Raw genomic sequence first — 17,728 nt, 5'->3', positions numbered from 1 at the left:
GAGATGGGCATGGGCGTGGGCAAGGCTGGGTGGCCCTGAGGCATAGGTGGGAGCATCTGGCGAGCTTCCTTGCAGCCTTACAAGCAAGGGCCTTAGGCCCTTAGATAGTAAGGGTAGGGAGAGGAGGGAGGTCGGCAAGGGGGGGAGAGGGGGGGGGAAAGAGAAGGGAGAGGGAGAGAAAGAGGGAGGGGAGAAAAAAGAAGGGGACAAAAGAGAGGGGGGGGAGGGGGGTAATGGAGGGGGTGAAAGGGGGGGGGGGGGAATGAAGGGGGTGGAGAGGGTGAAGGGGGGAGGGGGGTGTAGGGGATGGTGGAGGGGGTGAAAAGGCAAGGGGGGGGGGGGGGGAGGGGATGGTGTAGAGGGGGGGAAATGGAGGGGGTGGGAGGAAATGGAGGGGATGGTGGTGGAGGAAACTGATGGACGAAAAACTTTGACGAAAATCCAAAGGGAGGAAGAGATGGTCACCTGAACACTCTCCAAGTCTTTCTTGATGTAATATTGAGGACAAATGGATGGTGGGTGGGTTATCGCTCTGCAAGAAGGGCTCGAAATAACTCACGATGTGAGGATGCGAGTAGGGTGGTGATCGATGGAGAGGGAGGAGGGTCTTGCATAGGGCTTGGAATGGGAAAGAGGATGGAACTAGATGTGAAAGAAAAAGAATAAGGGGGTGGAGTGGGTTTCTATAGGAATGGGTGTAGGGTTAGGGTCAAACCCTAAACTCTTCCTGAGCCATAACTTTTCATGGTTAGCTCGGATCACTCTTTTGTAAAGAGGCAAAATTATCAAAATTATAGGCTCTACATACTCGTGTCCATTACCTAGCCTGATTTGTTTTTCAAGTGGCTTCTTTTAAAAAAATTAAGAAAATTTCTTAAGGTAGTAACCCAAGGTTGATGCTTGGGGTTGATATGTTTAGCTAGAGTTGGAAAACAAAATTTACTCTTTTTGCTTTTGAGTGTTATGTTCATGAAAGTTTGTAGTAGTTTGTTTTTTACAAATACTTGCGTATGTTTACTCATTACTTGCGACGCTAGTCTTCCTGACACAGCGGTACCAAATGTTGGTTCTTTCCCACGGCTTCTGCAAGAAAAGTAGGGTATTCTCAATATGCAGGGTCCCGAGGTTTTTTGTCACCTACAAATATATCAGTGTTGTCATTTGTAGTATAAGTGTAGCTTAGGACGTGGAGTTGTATTCCAATGAGAGACTTAGGCTTAAGTGTTGTAAGCAAACATAGTGCATGCATGTGTGAAAGGAACGTGCATCATCATGGTTGGGGTAATGAAGGCTTTTTCCTTCATTAGGGGTTGAAGGATTTAGAAGGAGTTTAAGGGTTAGAGGGAGGTTCAGGGTTTAGAAAGAGGTTCCAAGGTCCAGAGAGAGATTCCAGAGTTTAGAAGAGGTTCAAGGGTTACGAGGAGGACCCAAGATTCAGGGTAGAGTACATGGTGGAGAACTCATCTTCCTCATAGATCATGGAGATTAAGGATTGAGGAACTAAGGGTTTGGGGGGAGCATAGAAGTGGAAGAGGAAGAAGATGTAAGAGTATGCGGGGAAAGAGAGAGAGAGAGAGAAGAAGGGAGGAGGAGAAAGGAGAAGGATGAGGAGAAGGGAGGAGGAGGGAGGAGGAGGAGGGAGGAGGAGGGGGGAGGAGGGGGAGGAGGAGAGGGAGAGGATGGGACACAAGGTTGGAGGAGAGGGGAGGAGTTACAAGGTTAGGACATGCTTTTGGACGTGGAGTGCAAGGAAGCATGGACACTTGAGACAATTTCTTGGAATACTAAAGTAGAACTCAACACAATGCCACAAAGAGTGTGGGCTTCATTCCATTATAGGGTATTTATATAAGTTGGAGAGCTTCTCTCTCTACATGTAGAACTTACATATAGAAATTACACTTAGGAGTTGCAAGTTCCATGTAGGAGTTGTATGTTGCATGTAGGAGTTGCATGTAAAACTCGCATGTTGCATATACGAGTTGCATGTAGGAGTTGCATGTAGAACTCCTATGTAGAACATGCATGTAGGAATCGCATGTAGGACTTACATGTAGAACATGCATGTTGGAGGTGCAACTAGAACTCGCATATTGAGGATTCCTAAGAGAGATTATTCCTAGCCTTATACAAGTACAAGCAGATCTTTACCGAAACTCTACACTCACATTCTGTACTACCTAAGTCCATGTTGACACAGAGACAATAGTGTGTGTGTGTATACATATATATATATGTATGTATGTATGTATGTATTGGATGCGTCAATTTTACGAGCAAAAACCTATGAGCAAGTTTATACGAGCGTGTTTTTCAAGAGATTTTAAAAATAGTATTTCTTTAGGAAACATGGTTTTTACACTTTTATTTTCATTAGAACTAGATCCTTTTATCATAAAAATATACAAACTAGTCACTCATTCATTTTTACATAACATAAATCTTCTTATTCATAGACATCCCTTTGTACCCTTGTTATTACCTTAAAAAAGTATTGAAAAATAATTCATTTAAGAAATGTCCCTCATAATCACTCTCAACATAATAATATTATACATAAATAATTACTTATTAAACACATTTATATCATATGGCAATATCTTTCAAGTGTTTTTATAGTATTAATAACAATATATTTATGGACATGTTTCAACAGAAGTTTAAATTACTGTAAATAAGTATTAACTTGGGCTTATATATCACTCTCATAAAATACATGTAATATTTAATACTATATATGCAAGGTTTTCCAAAATATAACCCCATAGATGTGCTCAAATGGGGTTTTTCGATCAATTTGAGTGGTTGAATGACTATATTTAGACATTGGATGTGAAAGTTATGTCACTTTTAAAAGTGCTGTCCAAACTACCTTGAAAGACCTTGTTCAAAGGGGTTTCGCTGGTGAAACTACCTTGATGGCTTGCTTCAATGAGTTTTCTTTGGAGAAACCCTTTCATGAAGATAGGGTGAGAGAGGTTTTTCAATGTCACCCCCTATTAAGTAAAAAGTTGTAAGAAGGATCATAAGGGAATTTTCATAGAGAAGTCTACTCTACATGTGGGTTTCTTCAAAAGCCATCCCATTATGTTCTCACCATTCCCAAAGATTCACATCAATATTCGTGTATAAAATAGGCTATTTCTAAGTGAAACTATGTTTTCTTCTGATCCATTTTTGTCATATTTTTGCATAGTTGGAAGCTTTTTTTTTCCTTCGCTCGGACGCTCGAAAGATTTCGCTCGAAAAATGCTCATCCCCGTATGTATTTATGTATGTATGTATGTATGTATGTATGTACATACATACATACATATATATGTGTGTGTTGTTATGGATAAATTTGACCAAAGTAAAAAGGCATAAATATGAGTGTGTGCTTGTATGTGTGGCAATAGTATAATAAAATATGGAGTGCATAGGGCCCAAGGTTGAGGTGGCAAGGCATGACCATGTGCTACCCTTCCACGTAAGAGGACCCATAAGGTGTGTTGTACATAATCCATGGTAGTAATATTATAAAATGTTAAGGTGACATGGCTCCTCCATGTGCTACCCCTCCACCTAGGTGGTCCCATGCCTGCATTTAGTGAGATATGGCCCAAAGTCCGTGGGAGAAGTAATATAAAATAGGTGGAGATGGATATTATATTGGGTTATTCCCTCCATATAGGATAGGCCCATGTGGGGGAGGTATAGAAGGTCCAAGAGTGCAAGTTAAATAATGGGAAAAGTAGGATGAGGTGACAAGATTCCTTGTGTCAACCCTCCACTTGTCCTCCTAGATGTTTGAATGTATTATAAAATTAGGAAGAGACCAAGGGAGTATCATAGACTTGGGATATGGGAGTTGATATATGTGGAAAAATATGGCCAAGTGTTATCACACACAATTGAGAGTACGTAACCGCCTAGCCCACATGGGAGACTCTTCCACACACACCATGCATGTGGGAGGATGCATTTATTGGGAGAGACCCTCTCTCTTGGCTATAAAAGGAGGAGGCTATTCCTTGATGGTACACGCTCATTCTTGTAAAGCCACCTAGCTAGTACTTTGATATTTTTCCTCATCCTTACTTTTAAATAAAGCCTGATCATCTTCCCTTGATGTCTCCATCTCTACATTCCTCCTCTACCCATGTACATACTTCTCTTTCCCCTCTCCCTCTCCCCTTGTGCCATAGTCTCCCTCTTCTTTCCCTCCCCTCTTAATCCCTTTTTCCACCCATGTTAATGCTCCTCTCCTTACGTTTCCTATTCCTCTATGGCCCTCAAGCGTCGCTATATCTATCCTCTAGCCTCTTGTCTTGATTTCTTTTCCAGCTAATAGAAACGGTGTGGCTGCTGGGATCAAAATCTCCACGGCTAGTGGTATAAAATCTGTTACTTCTATGACTGGGTGCGGCTCTACGGCCTCTTCCATGTGCAGTTCTCTACTTTTGTGCCTCTAAACTTTGTGCCTTCCCTGTCTCTACGACTGCAAAACCTCCCTGCATTTGTGCTTTCAGTCTGCCTGCTTTCTGCTCACGGTTCCTATGTATATTCTGGCTGGTGAATCTTCTACTCGTACTAGTCGCATCTGCAGAACTATAACATCTGTGCTCCCTCTGAGTTCCTTTGCACGCATTCGCGCATCTACTGTGTACACCCGTGCGTATCGCGGACAGTTATCTGGGCTTTTGTAAAACTATAATAGATCCCATGTCCACCCTCTCTCCTCTTCTCTTTCTCTTTCTCTTCTCCTTCTCCTTTCGTGGGATTTGAACCTAAGACCTCCCCCTTCATAAAAGGGAGACTTATCATTGGGCCAGTAGATAAGAAGTGATGGAAATGTACTGATATTGCTTATATATTGAAATCCCATGAGCTGTAACTCTCTAATCATGGGGCGTTTTCACATGCTGTAAAAAGCAAAAGCACTTCACTTCATGTGCTCTACTCATATCTCCTACTAGATCGCAGATTCTGAACTTTTTCAAGTTCACTTCGACACATGCCACACGAGGAGGGTGGATGTTTATGTCACTTCTCGACGAGTTTAAGGATTTGGTACCTAGTCCTCTGTGCCTTACGGCTACCAATGGGCATGCCAATGGGTGAGATCTCTTTCTTGATCTTCATGTTAATCTTCAACAACTGATTGTACAGTGCATTGCTCAAGGAGACGACGGGTGGGATGATACACCATGGATGATTCAAGGTGAAGAACTAGTGATATGCTGGGAGGAATTTGATTTTAATTCTACTCATTGTATGGTGATCGAGCTACTTTCTAATTTGGAGGTAATTAAAAGGGTGTCCTTTGAAGGGTGGAATGCTCCCCAAGCTTGGGAGGAGATTTGATGCATCTACTTATTAATTCCTATGGATAAGCTCGTCTTGAATGCTTTATTCTCAATCTCACTACAAAGGTTTCTAAGGCTGGTAATTTTTTGACCAAGGAGTCCCTTTGTACCTAATCACCCTTTGTGCCTCATTTTGAGCTTCAAGTTATAATTCTTTTTAGTCTAAAGATAAACTATCAACAAAGGATTGCAAGTTTATTTGGTACTGAACGTTTAACTCAAGTATTGAATTCTCCCCACCCTTTTCTTCTACCTATCTTGGACTACCGAGAAACTTGGGATGTCGGGATTTTAGGCTTAGTGTGATGACATCTTGGATCCTTCAATTTGATGGATCTTACAAACCTTCGACCAAGGCTGTTGGCGTGGATGTAAAGCTCACTTCACTGGGTGGTGAGGAGTATTGTTATAGCAAGTCTGCACCTACAAGTACTTGCAACCAAGCTGAGTACTCTGCACTCATTTTTGGGCTACAAAAGGCACAAGAACATCACGTCAAGTAACTTGAGGTGCACAGAGATTCTCAACTAGTGTGTGAACAAGTTAGTGGAAGGTGGAAGGTATAGAGCAAAGGCTTGGTTCCATGACATCAACAAGCATTGGAACTGTGCCAACAATTTGAAGAGGTAAAAATTTAGTATATCCCTTGAGCTCAAAATATAGTTGCTAATTTCTTGGCACGTGAAGCTTGTACTTCAATCATGCATGACGCAAGTGGAAGCACCACCCCAACAAAGCCACAAGCTACAAAGGAGGGTGATCATTTATAAGGAATGCAAAGATTGTGGTCATCATGAAACTAAGTGTTGGGCATATTTGATACGAGCTTACCGACTTTGGAAGATCATCAGAAAGGTCCTCAAGGACATTGCTTAAAAGAAGGATGCTAGACTGCACACCCCTTGAAGAAATAGCATGGCGATTAGAAGAACTAAAAGAAGTTGAAGGTGATGTGCAAGCTCTCTAACTGTTGACATTTGTCATGGCATTCTTATTTGCCTTGATAAACAACCTCATGTGGCACCGTGTCTCTAACCCTCGCTTGTGAAGATGGATGCAATATCATGAGGGTTGGTTCTTTTAAGATTGTCTATGAGCTATTCTATGCTGAAGATTCTTCCCGTGTAGTATTTCACAATACACTAGGTACACCCTACCTTGCCTATGTGTGCTTTGTGGATGTATCTTCACCTCATTTTCAGTTCAAGCTCCCTCTTTCCATTGTTTGCCAATAGATAAGCCTCATTTTGACTCTCTCTTTTTCATTTTTCAAGCATGGCTGACATTCCCATGTTTTATGTACAGGGGTTAAAGAAAATCCAAATGAGTATCTTGTGGCCTTCAAGCATCATTGTGTTTCTCTCAACTTTCTTACTGAAGATAGATGGTTGTTGGTTCTTTCCACATTTCTAGAGGGTTTAGCTCAAGTGTGGTATGAGAAGCAGGCCGATGATGTTCGCCAAAGCTAGCCAAGGTTAATAGCAGTGATGATTGAGTATTTCGGCAAAGAAGAGGAGCCAGAGAATATGTACCTGCAGGTGGAAAACTTGAAGCAGTCAGAAGGTGAGATGGCACATCGATATGTGGATCGAGCAGCCATGCTCCGGCTCACTTCCAGGTGCTCTCAAAACATCTTTGGTCTTCCTTACTCCAAGTATAACAATAGAAGGAATACCCAACTCATCATCAATAACAGCTAGTCCTCAACACCATTTGCCGAAGAAGATGTGCTTAAAACCACATTTGTCATACCTTGGGAAACATTTGCATTCAAAGTAATGCCATTTGGTCTCACGAATGCTCTTGCTACCTTTCAAAGATTTATGCAGATGGTGTTTGCTTATTTGGGGGATTTCTTGGAGGTGTTTTTAGATGATTTCTGTATATTCTCGTCACATAAGGAGCATGTCATGAAGGTTATGTTAGCCTTCTAAAAGGTCAATGATGCAAATGGCAGTCTCAATCCTAAGAAATGCACTATTGGAGCCACTCAAGGGAGGTTACTAGGACATATTGTCTCATCCGAGGACGTCAAGCCTGACCCTGAGAAGGTAGAAGCCATGCTCAAGCTCTTCCCACTAACAACCAAACATCAGGTATGCTCATTTGTCAATCTAGCAGGATACTATCTCCGCTTCATTGATCAATATGCTGCTTTGACACGACCCATGACTATGCTATTAAAAGATGGGGTTGATTTCTCTTGGGATGAGAATTGTGATCATGGGTCTATACAAATCAAGAATGCTCTGGCTTCAGAACCCATTCTACATAATCTTGATTGGTCAAAGACTTTCTATATCAATCCTGGGTTTGGTGAGCACACTCTGGCAGATATTATTATCCAACAAGGGGAGGATCGGTTTATGTATCCTGTTTGATTTGCTTCTCGATAATTGCTTGAAACTGAATGCCGCTACTCTGAGGCTGACAAGCATGCCTTGTCTTTGGTATTCTACATTGAGAGATTTAAGCATTATGTGGCTGGAAAGTCCTTCATTATAATTTCTAGCAATGGTCTTGCAAAGCAGGTTCTTCAATCACCAAATCCCATGGGCCAGTTGGCCAAATGGTTGGCAGTTCTACAAGAATACAATTTTTCTTTCAAAATTATAAAAGGGGGTTGTTTCAACTTGAAGAATGCTTTGATTGATTTAGAGGAGTATCTTGATGTAACCTTTGTAGCAGCCATAGAAGTTGGGGATCCATGGTATGGTGGTATCTACAGGTTTTTGACTCCTTTCTCCTTTCCTCCAAAAAGTACTAGCTATGAGAGAGAGAAGATCCGAAGAGATAGTAGGCGCTACACTCTCTTTGATGGGGTCTTGTACTGTCAAGGCATGGATGGGATACTAAGACGAGCCATTGATGCAGATGAAGTGCCTAAGGTATTGAAGCATTATCATGATGGATTTTATGGAGGCCACTATGCCAGTGACTATATAGCTAAGAATATTTTACATGCTGGATACTATTGGCCGACCTTGTTCAAGGATGTCACTTTGTATTGCAAAACCTGTGAACCATGCCAATTCTTTGGTAGGAAAGATTTACGTCCTGGGCAACATCACCCAGTGATGTCCATCCATCTGTTTCAGAAGTGGGGAATAGATTTTGTCAGGCCCTTGCCCATGACTGCCCTCAAAAAGAAGTATCTTTTGGTAGCCACTCAGTATGTCACTAAGTGGGCTGAAGCTATTGTCCTCCCCACTGCAAACGGTAAGGCAGTTTCAAATTTCATATTTGAACGTATCTGCATAAGGTTTGGGACATCCATGGAAATAGTATCTAAACATGGTAGTCCATTCTTAAATGAAGCATTGGAATTGCTCATGGATCGCATGGGTATTGATCATCGCACTTCTAGCATCTATCATCCAGCATCCATGGGAGAAACGGAGCAGACCAATAGCCTCCTTTGTCAAACCATGGGAAAAATGGCCACGGGGAACAGGAGCCAGTGGGATCAGAAGGTCATTGAAGCTGTGTGGGCTTACAACATCACCCATAAAAGATCTATAGGTCACACTCCTTTTGAGTTAGTGTACGGTACTGAGGCAGTTTTACCACTAGAGATAGAGATTCCGGCCTTGAGATTGGCACAAGAACAGAGGATGATAGAAGATGAACATGTAGAGGCTAGATTGGTACAACTTGAGAAGTTAGATGAAACCCGATGCCTTGTACTACACCAAACAGAGATCCAAAAGAATCGACAAAAGGCCCGCTTGGATGCTAAGATTCACAAGGGATGGAAAAGACACTTTGCTGAGGGGGATGTTGTGCTATGCTTTGATAACAGATTAGACTACCAAATGGATAAAAAGTTTCTGCCAGTGTGGACCAGTCCATACAAAGTCATCAAGGAACATAGCAATGGGTCTGTACAAGTTCAAGAGATGCATGAGCCATATGGCAAGAAGGTGATCAACAAGCGTTATCTCAAGCCCTTCTTTGTGTGTGATAGTCCCAGGCATGGAAATGTTATGCATTCCCTGCTTGGGGGGGGAACTGTTATGGATAAATTTGACCAAAGTAAAAAGGCATAAATATGAGTGTGTGCTTGTATGTGTGGCAATAGTATAATAAAATATGGAGTACATAGGGCCCAGGGTTGAGATGGCAGGGTATGACCATGTGCCTGTTGAGATATCGAGCTCCACTCGCGACTCCACTCACGATATACCAACCGTTGTGTATTTATGTCACTGACTTATTAGCTGCAGATGCGGTTGGTACACCGCCCACGAATAATAGCTAGATGACAGCTATCCTTATCTACTCTAGTTCGTGGCTCAGTTAGTATGCCACCTTAGTTAGTTGAGTTTGGTTTGAGACCCACAGATAGGGTTCTTCTATTTCTTTGTAAGAGAGTTCTTTTGGCTTTCACAACTAAGAAGAGGAAAATTGTTTTCAGCCTCCACCATTGTGTATGTGAGAAAGCCGCAAGTGAGACTCCTTCCCTCTCTCCCACTATCTTTACATGGTATCAGAGCCTGGTTCGTGGTAAGGAGCTCAAGAAAGCAAACTAAGTTCGTGGTGTCCTAGTAAGAGGACCAGTGTTGCTTTCCTTTTTTAAGTTTGGAAGCAAATCTCTGTAGGTAGCACAGCCGGAAGTGCAAGAGTGCACTGTTTCAGATTGAGATGCCCTTCACGGTGTGGCGAGAGGGTAGTATATGCTGCGGGAAAAGGCAAAGCCCCTGGTGACTTTATTTTTTTGATTCGAGGCCATTTCGGGGCCGGTTTTGAAGGCGAAAGCTATTTGTAGGCACTCAAAAAAAGGCCCTGTTTTTGTTGTGCAACCACTGCTCTGCTAGTCCATGAAAAGTTGCTGCAGAAATTGCATCGTATGCCTATGTGCAGAGATATTGGGAGTTGCAGAATCATGCGTGTTGCCTGTTAATGCAAAATCGTCACTAGGAAGTAACTGTCTTATTAAATACCACTTTCGTCAGTTTTGCAGATCTGCCCGTATGAGGCAAAAGCTGTGTTTTTTGTAGTGACAAAATATTTTGCAGTGTTCTGTAATGGCATCTGATTCTCTTTCACAGATTGTCACTGAAAAGCTTGACAAGAATAACTTCCACGCATGGAAGTTTAAAATGACTAAGTTCCTTATGGGAAAAGGCTATTGGGAGTTCATTACAGGAAATAAAGAAGAACCAGTTCTTCTTAATGTTCCCAATCAACAGGAAATGCAGGCCATTAAAGGATGGCATGAGAAAGCCAGAAAAGTTATGTACTGGCTATCTATCAGTATTTCGGATTCTATGATTGTGCATATTCAGGATGCAAGTACGCCAAAGGAGGCATGGGATGCTTTGGCAAAAATGTATAGCACAAATACGCAAGCCAGGAAAATGCAGCTCAAGCAGGAGTTGCACAATGTGCAGAGAGAAAATATGAGCATCATACATAATTAATGGGGGCAATCCACACTCTTAGACACTTATATTATATAAATGAAAATAAGCAAAAGCAATGCATTGCATGAATAAATATTAATAACAATAAGCAAATCAATTAATATCTTTTAAAATAAATGAATCCATCTCTACAAAAATTTAAAAGAATGAATGGAGACAGATATAAATTTTAATCAAACGCAAGTATGTCTATATTAATCTAAAGAAAATTAATATACACTCTATTAAATAATCTAAATGAGTCATTAAGCACATCTGAAAGAAAAGTAAAAAATTAGCTACCATTATAGTGGAAGCAAGCAAAAATAACTTCTTGACAATAGTTACTAGGAAAGGCATAAACCACAAAAGAGGAACTGAAAATTTTACAATCAATAAAGTAATTGAACAACTACAAAGAAACAAAGTGTTATGAAAATAAAATAATAAAGGTAAAAAATTATGGAATTTACAAAAATTAATGGGATTTTCATAAACTTTATAAGAAGAATAAAGTAACTAAAAAGGTAAGCACTATACATCTCTCTCTCTCTCTCTCTCTCTATATATATATATATATATATATATATATGTTAAATTAAAGGAAATTACATAAACTTTATTACAAGAATAAAGTAAATAAAAAAGGTAAGCACTAAATAATAATCACACTAAGCACTATATATCTATATATATAACTAAATACATAACTAAAAGTGAAGAAAGCAACCGTTACGAGACAAATCAACTAAAAGCCATGACCAGCGGCGGGAGAGCTAACAAAACCGAGTGCTCTTTTAAAAGGACTATTGCCCAGGCCTTCCGGGAATTATCATCGCAAAGGTATAAGCAGCGTAGCAACTGTAACAGAAGATGAGATAAGGGAGACCGAGACTAAGACTGAGACGATGCCACGAGTAGAACACTGGAGCCATCAAATCAGTCCAACGTGAGCTCAAAGAGACGACTTAAGGGAGACTCCCCATGCATGTCGTCGCAACAAAAGCTCAGAGATACGAAACCGACTAAGGCAAAGGGTGAGCAGTCGACTTGCGAAAGAATGGCTTTGTAGGAGGCAAAACACAGCTGGCTAAGAGGCAATAAGGAGGTAAGTGAGACACGAACCTGTGACAGCAAGAGTGACGCCCGACAATAAGTAGACAAGACAAAGGAGATACTGAAGCAAGAGAAAGCCTTCGAGGTCCCAGATAATGCTGGGGGGGCAACACAAGGCAAGCAAGTGGAGTAAGAGCGCAATCACCAGAGCTTGTCGCAAGAAAAAGACAATGAGTAACAAGATGAATGGCGACACTGAACCAAGAAGGTGGCAAGAGGAGCCAATATAAACCAGGCACATACCCGCTAGTAGTCGTAAGCTCAAAAGCACTCAAGCTAGTCGATGGTCGTCGTCTAAAAAGTAAGAGCCCTTGCTTATGAAGAGCAAGCACGGTAAGGGAGAAACACGTAAGCTTGGAGCCTGAAGGAACCAGTCGTAAAAACTTGAGAGAGTAGGAGGTCCACGGGAGCAAGAAGGGAGGGAAGGGGATTGTCAAAAGGCAGAACGAGACGCATGAAAGTCATTGAACAAGTTAAGAGGTTAAGAGACGTAGTCGAGAGAAGAAGAGGTAAGTTGACACGAAGACAAACCAAGAAAACGGATCACTTCCACGTGCATGGCGGTGGTCACTATAAGCAAGATTTTAGGGAGGACGCTTGTAAAGCAAGGGAGAGGGGTAGGTAAAGTAGGATTAGGGGTAGGGTAGGTTGGAGTTAAGCAAGAAAGGTTAGGAGTAGTTTAGAATAGTGGGAAGTTTAGGGGCGGTGGTGGTCTTAATAAATTAGAGGCTTTTTCTTAAAAGTAACAAATAAGGGGGTGTTAAAGAGGCATTTTGGGTCGAAGGGGGGAAAAAAAGGGTTCGCCCAATTAAGGAGGGTTTTTCATAATAAATAAAATGACCAAATTAAAGAGGTGGATACAATTGAAGAGGGAATAGTTAGGGGTGATTAAATGGGGGATGAAAAATGATAGAGGGCCAAGTGGAAAAGGGTGGGGGGTAAAGTTATAAATAAATTGAAAAAGGTAAGCCAAAAATAAATTTGAAAAAAGGCAAAACACATACATTAAAAGTCAAGTGGGTGAGTATGTATGGTACCCTCAAGGTTGTGTGTGTGTGTTTTATTAATCATAAGTCATAAATAAGCTTTAATAGTGAGCCAAACAAGCTTAATTATCATAAATTATAAAGACATCATAATTAAAGAAGAGAATAATTAAAAAATACCTAAGGGGAGAAAGGGGGAGGGCCCATAGAATAAAATTCAAAATAAGCTTTAAATATGGGTGTTAAGCCATATCAATTAAATTAGAGAAAAAATACGTAAGGTAGAGATATAAGGGGTGGGGTGGATTGTAAAGGTTAGGAAGTGTGTGCACCCATCATGGTGCATGTAAGTAAGAAAAAAGGTAAATCTGTGTGAAAAAAGTACCAAAAAATAAAAAAAGGCGAACAATCATTAAATAATAAGAACCAAAATAAAACAAAGGGTTAGGGGGGGCCTTATAAACTAGAGGTTAAATTACTCTTAAACTAGCAATATTACAAAGAGGTAAAATTGTATTACTAAGGAATGGTTAGGGTAGGGACTAATAAATCCATTAAACTAAATTATATATTATAAAAGAAAGAGGAGTAGGGTTGAATAAATTCAAAACATTCTAAGAAATTTTTAAAGGTTAATTGTATAAGAAAGAAGCTTTCAAGTAATTCATAAGTGGGCGGTGAAGGCAGGGGTATGGGAACCAATGTGTGTGTTTATAGAAAAAGTGTGTGTGTGTGTGTGTGTGTGTGTGTGTGAGAGAGAGAGAGAGAGAGAGATGCACACACACACACACACTTTCTATCTCCTCACTCTTCTCTCTATCTCTCTTTCTTCTTTTCTCTCTCTTGCCTCTCTCTCCTCTTTGTCTGCTTGTGTTAAGAGCATGTCAGACTGCTCCGAACACACACACACACACATATGTATGTATGTATGTATGCATAGCACACATACACTCACACAATATTCAACAATTTTTAGTTCACCAATAATTAAAAAGCCTCTCATTCAAGAGAACTTCTAAGCAAGTAAGGCATGACAAAGAAGAGAGAAGACCTGCAACTAAGAGGAAGGCGCAAAAAGGCAGACACCATGCAAGTTCTTACTGAAAGCCAATCTTTGAGGGAAGTTATTGGGAAAACATACCTGAGTGGTGGAGCATGGTGGTGCAAAGAGGACTGTTAGTCCATCATGCAAGGGTAGGGTTCTTTAGGGCATCTGTAAAAAAAACTGATAAAGAAGGGGGGAGAATTATCAAGATCAAAGGGGGTTATCGTCAGGGACTCGTGGGTAAGGCAGGGGGGGGCAAAATTATTCACTTAGGACTTAAAGTAGAAACGCTTTAATGGGAATTATATTAAACCAAAGCTCTATAGCAAGAGTAAAGCTTAATAGATATATAACACTTAATGAAGTAGTGCCAGTAATTATAATAAGAAATTAAGTAAAAAAGTGCTTAAAAACTTTTTCTTTTAAGATTTAATGCTAATAAAGGAGTGAAGAAAAAATAAAGAGGGGAAAGTAGAACAAAATTATATATACCTTTATAAGACTAAATTAACATGAACAAATCCCTTCAGATGGATTTACAAAAGTACCAGGTTCAAGGACAAATGAAACTACTATGTAAATTATGAAGTAAGTGTGGTATAATAAATGTTAATAATTATTAGTGAACAAAATAAGAAGAGGGAGCAGTAAATCACTTATTAACATTCAATTAATGTGTTAATTGTGGAACTATTCACATAGCATAATATAGAGTGAGTGTAAAAATATGTAGGGAAAATTAAATAAAATGTAGAAAATGTAGGCCTATTTGTGTGTTGTTATTGTTAAGAGGGAAGGGGGGGTGTTTTAAATAGAGTTATGAGATAGGAGAGTGTGTGTGTGTGTGTGAGTGTCCATAGGACGATAAAACCATTTTGAGATATTTGGAGTATAGGACCATGCAAAGCCACTATTTTCAAACATGTATACCATAGAGGGATCAAAACTCTTAACAACTAACAAAAAGACCCATCTAGGCATAATGCACTCAAAAATTTTTGAGGACAAACAAACATGGATAAACCTTTTGGAGATCTTCTTTTCCACAAAAAGGGTCCTTGTACCATTGATCTAGGTAGCCAATGATTGTTGGGGGCATTACTCGAATGTGATTTGTTTGGCGATGTCCAAAGCATCACTGTATCTCTTGGCTCCACGCATGGGGCGCTTGGAGGAATGGGAAGATAAGGATCCATGTGGAGTTGAGAACCTTGATTTCTTGAATGATCCATTAGAGGACTCAATGCCGAGGTGGGAGGTAGCAAGCTAAGGGTGTCCACTTCCGGACCACTTTCGGGTGAGTGTGACACCCGCTCGAGTGAAAATACAAAGGTTTTGCTTCGGTCTCCAATACCTCGATCGAGGTATAAGCTCCAATGAAAATCACACACGAGCACAACCGAGCCAAGCCAATACCTCGATCGAGGTACTGCACTTTTTCACCGGACCGAGCCTCCACCTCGATCGAGGCTTGCTGGCAAGCCAGCTATACATGCCACATCTACCTCGTTCGAGGTATCGTGGCAATCCAACTCAACCTCGATCAAGGTCAGGTGGCATGTCCAGCATACCTCGATCGAGGTATGTGCCATCCGACAGGGCAGCCAACAGGGCGGATGACATACCTCGATCGAGGTATGCTGGACACATGACTTGGCATCCCGCTTCTGCCAACATACCACGATCGAGGTATCGTGGCATGTCAAAACCTCCATCGACGTGGATGTACCGAGATGTATCGGCATGTCACAATACCTCGATCGAGGTATTGTGGCATGGCAATACCTCGATCGAGGTAGATGTACCGAGATGTATGGGCATCTCAAGAATACCTCGATCGAGGTATCGTGGCATGCCAATACCTCGATCGAGGTAGATGTGCCGAGATGTATGGGCATGTCAAGAATACCTCGATCGAGGTAGCTAAACCCTAATTTTTCTTATAAAAGGAGAGCGACCCCCCTCATTTCGCATACCTCGATCGAGCTCTGTCTCATCCACCGATTTCGGATTTGCCGGACTTCGACGGAATTGCGCGAGCGATGGAGAGCCACGAATGGACATCGACGGAGATGGACGGGCAGGAGCGGGAGAGTCCAGGTAGGGTTTTTTTTTATGTAGCATTTTCTTTTTGGTAGAATTTGATTAAATTTTAGTTTATAAGAAAAATTATAAAATGCATTTTAATGTTTTTCTGAAATTTATGAATTACGAGATTTTTTATTTAAAATGTGAAAATTAAAATTTTGTTTTTAAATAGAGCTTTTTTTAGTAAATAAAAAAACGTTCATATTAATAATTATAAAATATTTATAAATTTGAAATGTATTTGTAAATTTTTTTTTAATTTTTAAATTACGACATTTATAATTTAAAATGTGAAAATTTTAAATTTAAAAAACGTAATTTAAAATTTTAGTTTATAAGAAAAATTATAAAATGCATTTTAATGTTTTTCTGAAATTTATGAATTACGAGATTTTTTATTTAAAATGTGAAAATTAAAATTTTTTTTTAAATAGAGCTTTTTTTAGTAAATAAAAAAACGTTCATATTAATAATTATAAAATATTTATAAATTTGAAATGCATTTGTAAAATTTTTTTTTAATTCTTAAATTACGACATTTATAATTTAAAATGTGAAAATTTTAAATTTAAAAAACATTTAATGAGGCATTTTTTATTCAAAATGTGAAAATGTTAAATATTTGTGTTTTTTTTATGTAGCATTTTCTTTTTGGTAGAATTTAATTAAATTTTAGGTTAAAAGAGAAATAATAAAAAAATTCTAAATTTCAAATGCAATATAATGTTTTTTTGAAATTTATGAATTATGACATTTTTTATTTAAAATGTGAAAATGAAATTTTTTTTTCAAAATAGAGCTTTTTTAGTAAATAAAAAAACATTCATATTAATAATTATAAAATATTTATAGATTTGAAATGCATTTGTAAAATTATTTAAAATTTTTGAATTACGACATTTATAATTTAAAATGTGAAAATTTTAAATTTAAAAAATGTTTAATGAGGCATTTTTTATTCAAAATGTGAAAATGTTCTATATTCTGTTTTTTTTATGTAGCATTTTCTTTTTGGTAGAATTTAATTAAATTTTAGTTTATAAGAAAAATTATAAAAAATTTCTAAATTTATAATGCATTTTAATGTTTTTTTGAAATTTATAAATTACGACATTTTTTATTTAAAATGTGAAAATGAAATTTTTTTTTTTAATAGAGCTATTTTTATTAAATTAAAAAACGTTCATAGGAATAATTATAAAGTATTTATAAATTTGAAATGCATTTGTAATTTTTTTTTTAATTTTTGAATTACGACATTTATAATTTAAAATGTGAAAATTTTAAATTTAAAAAACGTTTAATGAGGCATTTTTTATTCAAAATGTAAAAATGTAAAAATTAGGTTTTTAAAAATCATCTTTAGGAATGGCCACTAGTTGAGGTGGATTGCCCAACCAAAATAGGAAATGAAGATACAAGACATTTTGTATAAGACTCGCTCGACTTATCAAATTAATACACAAACATAAACCTACTAGTCAACTATTGGAGTTGGACATTAAAGATTGACTAGTGACATGGTTGGTGACCAAAGCTTGAAGTTGACTAGACACTTTGAGACAAGCAAGTTCTTTAGAAGGAAACTAGGTTTAAGCTTGGGTAATCATCCCTAATATATTGGGAAATTACTAATGATAAATCATCCTTTAACTATTTGGCAATTAGTAAGGATCGATTCTACTAGGAAATATGTTGAAGGCATATGTCCCCTATTAGTCAATAGATTGATTAGACTAA

This window comes from Dipteris shenzhenensis, chromosome 15 (genome assembly GCF_047967505.1).
Source record: "Dipteris shenzhenensis isolate YYH24624 ecotype China chromosome 15, Dip_SZ_1.0, whole genome shotgun sequence".
Taxonomy (NCBI): domain Eukaryota; kingdom Viridiplantae; phylum Streptophyta; class Polypodiopsida; order Gleicheniales; family Dipteridaceae; genus Dipteris; species Dipteris shenzhenensis.
This window is presented reverse-complemented; position numbering follows the sequence as displayed.